This window comes from Lonchura striata, chromosome 33, assembly GCF_050655825.1.
Source record: "Lonchura striata isolate lonStrDom1 chromosome 33, ASM5065582v1, whole genome shotgun sequence".
NCBI classification, from domain to species: Eukaryota; Metazoa; Chordata; class Aves; order Passeriformes; family Estrildidae; genus Lonchura; species Lonchura striata.
Genome location: NC_140735.1, coordinates 2,427,470 through 2,436,250, shown reverse-complemented (window position 1 = coordinate 2,436,250; position 8,781 = coordinate 2,427,470).

The following is an 8,781-nucleotide window of genomic DNA, read 5'->3' as shown; positions in this document are numbered from 1 at the left end:
GTGCCACAGAAATATGAAGCCTTAGCTGATACTGGTGCACAGTGTACCCCAATGCCATCGGGACATGTGGGGGCAGAACCTGTTTCCATTGCTGGGGTGACGGGGGGATCGCAGCAATTGACCCTGTTGGGAGCCAAGGTGAGCCTGGCTGGGAAGGAGCAGCAGAAACATCCATTGTGACTGGCTCAGAGGCCCCGTGTGTTCTGGGCATAGACTTCCTCCAGAACGGATGTTACAGAGACCCAAAGGGACTCAGGTGGGCTTTTGGCATAGCTGCTGCAGAGGCAGAAGACATTAAGCAGTTGAACACCTTGCCTGGACTGTCAGAGAACCCATCTGCAGTAGGACTCCTGAGTGTGGAAGAGCAACGAGTGCCAATTGCCACCTCAACAGTGCACAGCTGGCAGTATTGAACAAATCGGGATGCCGTGATCCCCATCCACAGAATGATCCATGATCTGGAGAGCCAAAGGGTGGTCAGTAAGGCCCACTCACCCTTCCACAGCCCCATCTGGCCTGTGCACATGTCTGATGGAGAATGGAGATTGACTGTAGACTATTGTGGCTTGAATGAAGTGACTCCACTGCTGAGCGCTGCTGTGCTGGACATGCTGGAACTCCAGCACAAGTTGGAGTGCAAGGCAGCAAAGTGGTGCGCCACTGCTGACATTGCTAACGTGTTTTTCTCCATTCCTCTGGCAGCAGAATGCAGGCCTCAGTTTGCTTTCACCTGGATGGGCGTGCAGTACTCCTGGAACTGACTGCCCCAGGGGTGGAAGCACAGCCCCACCATCTGCCATGGGCTGATCCAGGCTGCACTGGAAAAGGGAGAAACTCCAGAACACCTGCAATACATCAGTGGCATCATTGTGTGGGGGAACACGGCAATGGAAGTGTTTGAGAAAGAAGAGAGGATCGTCCAAATTCTGCTGGAATCTTCACCATCAAGAAGAGCAAAGTCAAGGAACCTGCCTGAGAGATCCAGTTCCTTGGGTAAAGTGGCAAGATGGACAGAGTCAGATTCCAACTGAGGTCATCAATAAGATCACCGTGATGTCTCTTCCCAGCACCAAGAAGGAAACACAAGCTTTCCTAGGTGCCATAGATTTTCGGAGAATGCACATTCTCGAGTATCGCCAGATTTTGGGCCCTCTCTACCTGGTCGCCCGCAAAAAAAAACAATTTCCACTGGGGCCCTGACCAGCAGCAAGCTTTCACCCAGATCAAGCAGGAGATGGCTCATGCTGTAGCCCTTGGCCCAGTCAGGACAGGACCAGATTTCAGAAGTGTCTTCAAAGTGGATAGACTATATTGAAAACAATGCAGAGAGAATTGTTTTGTCCTTTTAACTTTTCCTACTTATATTTTGATATCAGCAATATCCAATTAATATTGACCCCCAGCACCTTGTTATGCAATCTGAATACATATGAAAATCATGATCCTTCATGGCTGACAATCAATAACACTTTGTCCCTACCCAACCCCCACCATTTCCCTCATCCAACCCCTGGCACTCCTATGGATCAGGAATGTTGTGGCCAGAAGGACCAGGGCAGTGATCCTTCACCTGCGAGACAGAGTGAAAATTTAAAAGGGTAGAAATCCATTTGGATTTAGGTGAAATGTGCTCCTTTGAGCTTGCTAACATGAGTGAAATATTCTGTTTAGTCTGGTAACTGCAGCACTAGCAAAGTTGCCCTAGCTAAAGAGAAAGAATGCAAATTTCCACACTAAAAAGAGATAAGAAAGACTCCTTGGGCCTTTAAAGAGACCACGCAGAGTGACCCAGGAGCTCTTTCTGTACTTTCTGACAAAAACAAGTGTAACTAGCTGTAAGTGTAACATGAAATAATCAGAATGAATATGCATTAACCTATTGTGAAATTCTATGACTATGGAAATTAATTAAGGGTAATAAAAAAGTTTTGGGACTTCTTAGGGGTGTGCATGTCCATTGAAGGGCGATGAGTCCCTACATGTGTCCAGCACTGCAAATAAACATACCATTCCCTGCAAATCTTTATTGGAATTGTGGGGTTTTTATTTTTCATCCATGTTTCACCTGAGCTGGGCACTGGTTGGGCAGCACCTCGAGTGCTGGGTCCAGTTCTGGGGTCCCCAATTTAGGAAGTGTCGGAGTCCAGGACACTGCAGCACCAAGGAATTCAATGGGGCACTCTGAGGCTTCATGGAACCAAGAGGCCACTGTGACCCTGCAGGGCCTTGTGAAACCATGCAGAGCTTTGTGACAGAGCAGGACCTCGTGCCATTGTGAACCCAGGGAACCAAGGGGCCAGTGCTGCCCCTCAGGAACTCACGGAATGAAGGAAACATGTTTGACACTGTGGTGGCCCATGGGACCAAGAGGCCATTGTGACACTGTGGGACCAAGGAGAGCATTGCTGCCCTGCCAGACCTCATGGAACTAAGAATCCCCTGTGACACTGCAGGGCCTTGGGGACCACGGTGACATTGTGACACTGCAGGGCCCAAGGATCCAAGGAACTCTGTGACACCAAGGGGTCCCATGGAACCAAAGGGACATTGTGACACTGGGAGGCCTCATGGAATCATGGAGACCATTGGGACACTCTGAGGCCTCATGGAACCCGGTGACACGAGGTTGTCTGGGAGTGTTGATCTGCTGGAGGGTAGGAGGGCTCTGCACAGGGCCCTGCACAGGCTGGATCCAGGGCCCAAATCCAACAAGGTGAGGTTTAACAAGTCCAAATGCCAGGTCCTGCACTTTGGCCACAACGACCCCTGCAGCGCTACAGGCTGGGGACAGAGTGGCTGGACAACAGCCAGGCAGAAAGGGACCTGCAGGGACTGATGGACAGCAGGCTGGACATGAGCCAGCAGTGTGCCCAGGTGGCCAAGAAGGCCAATGGCTCCTGACCTGGATCAGGAATGGTGTGGCCAGCAGGAGCAGGGCAGTGATTCTTCCCCTGTGCTCAGCACTGGTTGGGCAGCACCTTGAGTGCTGTGTCCAGTTCTGGGTCCCCAATTAAGGAAGGACATGAAGGGGATGGAGCATGTCCAGAGAAGGGCAACAAGGCTGGTGAGGGGTCTGGAGCACAAGTCCTGTGAGGAGCGGCTGAGGGAGCTGGGATTGTTGATATTGGAGGAGGCTCAAGGAAGAAAAGGTGGTGTCAGGGCACAGGTTGGACTTGATGATCTCCAAGGCCTTTTCCAACCTTGCTGGTTCTGTGATTCTCTGAAACCACCCTTGGAGCAGTCGCAGGAGGAGCCCTGGGCCTCCTCTTCAGAAGCTCCAGCAGCCCAGGTCCCTCAGCTTCTCCTCACAGCCCCAAAGCCCATCCTGTCAGTCCTGCAGAGCCTCTGCAGCTCCTCCTCACTGCCCAGAACAGGGAGTCCCACAGCCAGACACAGCAGCCCAGATGTGTCCCCCTGGCCTGGGGTGCGTCTGGCAAGGGAGCAGCACCAGGCACTGCAGGAGCCTGCAGACAATTCCTGCAGCACTTGTGGGATGATCCTGCTCCCCAAGGGACGTTCCCATGGTGCCAAGTCAGGAACTGCAATGGGGAGTGGGGCCAGAGAGGAAAGGGCAAACAAGGATGGGCCATGTGCAGGGGAGGGAACAGGGGTGTGCAAGAGGAAGGAATCTGGACCAGGGAAGAGTAAAGAAAGCAAAGGTGAAGCCAAGGAAATGTTCAGGGCAGTTTGGGGATAGCTGCCAGACAGCCCTGGCTCTGAGCAACAGCGTCTGCAGTGGGACAGGAAACTCCCAGCTGATGGGAACAAACTTTCTGGCTGACTGCAGAGGCCAGGACAAAGCGGAGTGGTTTCCCTGGCATCCCCCAGCCCTTCCTGGCCCCAGGGGCTGATGGCATTTGTGCTGCCTCAGGTTCATGTCCCCACAGCACCAGCACGGGGGTGCTCCTGCCTGCTGTGTGCAATGCAAACAGGGGCTACTGAGCCAGTGCTGCCGTGTCTGTGCCTGCAAGGATGTGGCACCTCTGTGAGCTGGGGGAGAGGCCAGGGCTGCAGAGGGGGAATGTTGTTGGCAGCTCCATGAGGATGCTCTGGGATGCTGCCCTGGGCTGTGCAGCACAGTGGGGATGGATCAGCCCCTGTTCTGCTGCTCCTTCCCGTCTCCCCCAGGGCCCTTGCAGAGCACCAGCCGTGCTGTTTGCCGCCAGCCTGCCCACGGCCAGCCTGGGGCTGCTGACGGGGGTTTTCTGTGCTGAGCATTGGCCTGGCCGTGTTCTTGAGAGAGCCTGGGCAAGGAGCCTGGAGCCCCCAGGCCCTGACCTGAGGCGTCAGCGCTGCCCCAGCAGTGCCCATGGCCTGTCCCTGCTGCAGCCCCGGCACTGCCACCCCCAGGACTGTGCCCGGCCCCGAGAGCACTCAGGCCCTGCAGCAACACCAGGGCCACCAGGGCAGCGGGGCAGGGCCACGGGAGCAGCACTGGCAGCACCAAGTGCTGCTGCTGCTGGGCACAGCTGCTGTGCCAGCCCTGATCTGCCCCAGCTCTGCACACAGACATTGCTGCTGCAGCTCCAGAGAAGGCAACAAAAGGGCATCTTTGCAGAAAACTGTGCTGGGAGATCCTTTAGTTCCTTTAAAGGCACCAAGAGTTCAGCCCCTCATTGACACAGTCTGTGGCCACAGGGAAGGTGGAGAGAAACAAAATGAGAAATGGCACTAACAATTATATTTATGGAGAACAATATGAAAACAGTAAAAGAAAGAAAAAAACACTAAATGAAACCAACAAGGAGAAAAAAAACACTTTTGTTGCCAGTGGTTTGCAGAAATTGATCAGCAGTTTAGTGTTTCTGAAACCATCCTGTCGTCAGTTTCCACAGTGCAGCCTTGAGCTCCTGGTTCCTCAGGCTGTAGATGAGGGGGGTCAGGGCTGGAGGCACCACTGAGTACAGAACTGACAGGGCCAGATCCAGGGATGGGGAGGACATGGAGGGGGTTTTCTGGTAGGAACATGTGCCAGTGAGAGAGACCACGGCCAAGTGAGGGAGGCAGGTGGAAAAGGCTTTATGCTGTCCCTGCTCAGAGGGGATCCTCAGCACAGCCCTGAAGATCTGCACATAGGAGAAAACAATGAACACAAAACAGCCAAGTCCTAAACAGGCATCAACAGAAATGAGCCAAAGTTCTCTGAGGTAGGATTTGGAGCAAAAGAGCTTGAGGATCTGTGGGATTTCACAGAAGAACTGGCCCAGGGCATTGCCATGGCACAGGGGCAGGGAAAATGTATTAGCTGTGTGCACCAGTGAATAAAGAAAGGCACTGGCCCAGGCAGCTGCTGCCATGTGGACACAAGCTCTGCTGCTCAGGAGGGTCCCGTAGTGCAGGGGTTTGCAGATGGACACGTAGCGGTCATAGCACATGATGGTCAGCAGGAAATACTCTGCTGAGATAAAAAAAACAAAAAAAAAGATCTGAGCAGCACATCCTATGTAGGAGATGGTGGTAGTGTCCCAGAGGGAATTGTGCATGGCTTTGGGGACAGTGGTGCAGATGGAGCCCAGGTCGCTGAGGGCCAGGTTGAGCAGGAAGAAGAACATGGGCATGTGCAGGTGGTGGCCGCAGGCTACGGCGCTGATGATGAGGCCGTTGCCCAGGAGGGCAGCCAGGGAGATGCCCAGGAAGAGGCAGAAGTGCAGGAGCTGCAGCTGCCGCGTGTCTGCCAGTGCCAGCAGGAGGAAGTGGCTGATGGAGCTGCTGTTGGACATTTGCTGTGGCTGCACATGGGCACCTGTTCATGGAGAAAGGAGAGGGACAAGTCAGGAGAGGCTGCTTGGAGACAAACCTGGGCCATTCCCTGCAGCCTGTTCTGCTGGGACTCACCCACCCTTGTTCCTGCTCTGGGAAAACCTTCACCCAGGTCCCTGCCTGAGCTCCAGTTGTGCTGGCTGAGTGTGCCTGGAGCAGCCAGGGCAGTGCGTGGGGGCTCTTGAGGAGCCATCCCAGCCTTGCTGCCCTGGGTTTGTGGCCATGTAGCAAAGGGACAAGACTGGATATTCAGGATTTGTCAGGGGAATCACTCCTAATGCAGAAAGGCTTTGATACCATCTGCACTCACATTTCTAAAGGAAACAGATGGCAGGAGATGATTTTAGGAATATTTTTCCTACCCACACATCATTGCTCACTCTCTGAAGTCAGAAATCCCCAGCATTCCTGCTGCACTCAGAGTTTGCCACAGAGAGCTGTGAGAGGCAAAGGATTCCCTGTGGCTGAAGGAAGGTGAGGGGCTGGATGAGCTTGTTCCCCCAGCACTGCTCTGCTCAGCCCCCTCTGCTTCCCTGAGCATCTCCCTGGGCCTGGACATCCCCTCCTGAGAGGTGCCTTGTCCCTGCCAGCGCTCACAGAGCCCATCCCAGCCTGTGTGCCCTCGGCCCAGCCCTACAGAAACCTGCCTGTGTGCAGGGCCCTGGCTGGGGCAGGCTCTGTGTGCAGCTGGGCAAGGGCAGCTCAGGAGAGCCCTGCTGGGCCCTGCAGAGGTGATGCTGCTGCTGCCCAGGGCTGAGGAGTGGCTGAAGGCCCTTTGGGAGGCTCCCAGCAGAGACACTGACCACCCAAAGTCACAGTTCTGGAGTCTCTGGACATGTTCAAACATTCCTTTGATGATCCTGTGTGTCCCTTTCAACTCAGAATGTTCTGTGATTCTGGGACTACAATTCCTGTTCTGCTTCTCTCATCCCCCTGTTGTCTATAATAAAAGGAGAAAAAAGCCCTTGCAACAGTGTTAGAACAGTAAAGTAAAAACCAGACCTTTATTGGAAGCTTCCAGGTGTCCCAGTGGGGATGAGGCACACCCAGCCGCTGATTACAACAATTCATAAAGGTTGATTAATTAGGATATTTAACAAGGACATTCCAAAGAATATTCACTCGTCCCAGTTACACACCCCTGGCTCAACACATTGGAGGAAGTAGAAGGACTTTTTTCCCTCAGTTTTTGTTATCACTGCTGGCATACAAAAACCAAAATGTTCTTCTTGTAGGTGCTCATCCTGTTCAAAAGACTATATAATATTCAAAAATGTATTAATACAGTCAGGTAATTTTTCTAAATTCTAAGAGAAACCATCAGAAAATGTACTAGACTTAATTAAATATAATAGATATAGAGGTATATAATAACAGTTTAATACTGTTCAGTAAGAGTTTAAGAGAGTTAATCAAGACTTTAATAGCAATAATAAAGGATTATAGTTTTCTAAGTATATAAGTATAATCCTTGGCTTACCTTCTTTGGGAAGTGTCCTCCGGAGCTGTGCCCAGGCTGGTCTGGAGCTGGGAGCAGCCCTGCCCCAGCCAGCTCCTCTCAGCAGCAGCACCTGCCCTGCTCAGGGTGGCTCCTTCCCCCCACAGCTCCTGGCCAGCGCTGGGAGCAGCTCCAGGGCCGGCTGAGAGCTGTCCCTGGCAGGCAGCAGAGTCCCTGGCCCAGCACAGCGCCCTGGGCTGCAGGACCCTGCTCTGCAGGACAGCCCTGGGCACCCCTGGCTGCTCTGCACAGGAGATGAGCAGAGAATGCACTCACAGGGTCTGTGGGCATTGGCATGTTCCAGCTTTAGGAGATCACTGCAGGAGCTGCAGCTGCATTGTCCTGCAGACAGAGGTTCCTGTGCCAAGGGCTGGCAGTGATTCTGCCCCAGGCACTTCTCAGCCCCTTCCCAGCCCTGACTGATTGAAGCTCTCTGTGCCTCTGTGCTGTGCCCGGGCTGGCTGCAGGCAGTGCCCCAGCCCTGCTGGGCTGGGAGAAGAGCTGCTCAGCAAGAGAAATATGCTTTTGAAGCTCTGCTTGGTTACCAGCATCACCCTCTGTGCCAGGAGCCCAGCCCTGCTCAGCAGCACAGACACAGCACAAGGACTTTAATGACCCTCTGGGGCTTTGTGCTCAGGCCCTGAACATCAGGCCCTGAGAGGGAGCTGCAGAAACTTCTCCAGAACTCCAAGTCACAATCCAACTCCAAAGTTTCTTGGACTTTTAATGGGTCCCACTGAGGGACACAACTGAGAAAGTGTCCCCAGGCCCCAGGCAGAGCAGAGAACTGGAGGCACTGATGCCAGGTGGGGACAAAGAGAAGCCAAGTCTTGGTACCCTGGGGCACAGCAGGGTCTGTGCCACCAAGGGCTGTGAGGAGACACCTTGTCCTGAGGCCCTGGGGCCTCCTGGCACAGCCCCAGCCAGGCTGGGCACTGTCAGCCCCTGCTCCTGCCCTCAGCATCCCCCCCTATCCCACATCCCAGTGGCCTCAAGGATCTGCTGGAAGGAGTCCCTGGGGAGCCTTGGTCAGGAATGGCCCTGGGGGCTCCTTCATGCTCCCAGGGACTGCAGGTTTTTCAAAGGACTTTGGGTTTGGCTTTGGCCTTGGAGTCTCTGAGAGGTTTCTGCAATCCTGGCCTCCAATTATCTGCTTTAATTATTCCCTGGAGAGGCTTTGTCAGGAACAACACTCAATGGGACTCATTAATAATTCAAGGTACTTCAGTTCTTTTAAGGTACTTGGTGTTTCCCTTTTGATACAGACTCTATGCGAAAGATAGTACAGTCACAGCCCCCAGTTATCTGTTTTAAGGAGTCCCTTGAGAGCTTTGCACTCACACTCAGTGGGGCTCATTAATACTTTGAGATACTCAAGAAATTTAAAGTACTTTGGATTTTCCTTTCCACACTGAGAGATTTTTGTGCCATTTTGAGTCTCTGAGAAGATGTGCAATCCTGGCCTCCAGTTCTCTCCTCCAAGTAGTCCATGAGGAGCCTGTGTTGGGGATGGACCTCAGTGG